Consider the following 2,107-nt stretch of genomic DNA (forward strand, 5'->3'; position numbering starts at 1 on the left):
AAAGCCTGGGCCCAGGCAGTGTTGGTCAGTGCTGCTCAGCAGGCAGCACTGGACTGGATTAAAGCTGATACAAGGTGTGAAAGGAGAAGGGGTGGCAGTGGGCATGCACTTACTGCTGCTGCTGCTGCTGCTGCCAGTGTTTGCACGACAGGAGGGCATTTGGGCGTTGCCAGGAAGGCGTTTTTATGTCGATTCCTCCTCTTTCAGCACTGCATTGTGGTGCAAGCAAAAGAAGCAAAACGCGCGTCACGTTCGGGTTATCGCTTCTCGGCCTTTTGGCTAAGATCAAGTGTAGTATCTGTTCTTATCAGTTTAATATCTGATACGTCCCCTATCTGGGGACCATATATTAAATGGATTTTTAGAACAGGGAGATGGAAATAGAGCTTGCTCTGTCCACTCCACGCATTGACCTGGTATTGCAGTATTTCCAGGACCGGTGCACCCTTTCCTTATGTGTTTACTAAAATCAGATTCCAAAAGTGCTTTTTGTGTTTGCCATTGTTTTTGTCTTTCGGATGGGATCTCCCCTTTTAATCCCATTATTTCAACACCTGTTGGACAATGCATTTGTACAGTCATGTGTGATAATGAGCTAATTTATTAAATGCAATTAATTAATACATTGCCACCTCTTGTTTTGTGTCGTCTGTGTTTCTGTGTTTCCGGCATTTCACATTGGAACAGCTCATTCACCTTCCTTGTCTTCTCTCCGCCCTCCCTCCTAGGTAGGTTAAAGAGCTGCACCTGAGCCAGCCACTGATTGATGCAGCACCATAGTCAAATAGTGGAGTGGAGTAGGGGAACAGCAAACAGCCATTAAAGCAGCCAGCCCGCCCGCCCGCCCGTCACAATGGACCTACCTGTGTACACTAGATGGATGTGATGGAATGTACTGTGGTCCCTACATTTCAAGAAGAAGTAAGACAAACCCTTGCTTGCCTACAAAGAGAGCAGCAATTTGGATTTGTTACTATGTTACCTGGAAGAATAACAAACTGTGCAAGGATGGAGGTTGTAGGAGCAAGGAGAACAAGTTGTCTGTAAAGTTGGTGGATGCCTATTTTCCATTTTGCAGTCCCTTGTCTCCCTCTTGTGGCCTCCTGGAGGCAACTAGCTGTGCAAAAAAAAGACAGCCTGGGGGCCGGCTGTTGCAGTGTTGCCCTCTCAGGCAACACTGAGTGACTGACTGAGCCGCACCGTCTTATATAAAGTTCAGACGGAACTTTGCACGTGTCATAGTGGAGACCTCAGGAGCCAGAGCCAGCTTTCTGACATCATAATGGGGCCTCAGAGATAAAAGCCTGGGCCCAGGCAGTGTTGATCAGTGCTGCTCAGCAGGCAGCACTGGACTGGATTAAAGCTGATACAAGGTGTGAAAGGAGAAGGGGTGGCAGTGGGCATGCACTTACTGCTGCTGCTGCTGCCAGTGTTTGCACGGCAGGAGGGCATTTGGGCGTTGCCAGGAAGGCGTTTTTATGTCGATTCCTCCTCTTTCAGCACTGCATTGTGGTGCAAGCAAAAGAAGCAAATCCTGTCTTGCTTCCTCTCCGGCCTTTATTCACCTCCCGCGTAGCTGTGAGTGTGTGTGTGCCTGCAGGGCCCCATGGAATTGCCTAGGAGTAGGCTGAATCGCTGCAAGGGGTGAACAGCAGTATTGGGCAGGCTCGGTCAACGTGCGGCACGTTCGGGTTATCGCTTCTCGGCCTTCTGGCTGAGATCAAGTGTAGTGCTGATTACTTGTAGTCAGTGCTGCCTGGTCTTGGTTAGGAGGTGCTCAGGTACCCTCTCTCTCGGCCTCGGGGGATCGTCCAGGTTCGCCTGGACTTCACCCCCGTGCTGCTATTTGGGAGAGAGGCTTAGTCCTGAGCAACGGGTTGCGATCCACATACCCCCGTGTAGGCTTCGGCTGAAAAGGGGAGTTGCGCCCAAAGTTGCGCCTACTAAGGAGTAGCGTAACGATTCAAAAAAAACCTTACTCACCATGGACGAGGATCCATGTGAGATACCGGCTTATGCCCGGATTAAAAACACAATTCGTGTAGTGCTATCGGAGGAGAAGGCGACGACCTGCGGCTTAAAATTCGTGGTGGAGACCGTACTTGTT

The 2,107-nt window shown here is 50.1% G+C and overlaps 1 non-coding gene across 1 annotated transcript; it reads left to right on the forward strand.

Annotated features, from left to right (window-relative positions):
* Positions 1 to 259: 259 nt before the first annotated feature.
* Positions 260 to 450, forward strand: LOC142679467 (U2 spliceosomal RNA). Its single transcript, XR_012852713.1, has one exon. It is a non-coding gene; the product is annotated as a U2 spliceosomal RNA (small nuclear RNA).
* Positions 451 to 2,107: the final 1,657 nt, after the last annotated feature.

This window comes from Rhinoderma darwinii (genome assembly GCF_050947455.1).
Source record: "Rhinoderma darwinii isolate aRhiDar2 chromosome 2 unlocalized genomic scaffold, aRhiDar2.hap1 SUPER_2_unloc_55, whole genome shotgun sequence".
NCBI classification, from domain to species: Eukaryota; Metazoa; Chordata; class Amphibia; order Anura; family Rhinodermatidae; genus Rhinoderma; species Rhinoderma darwinii.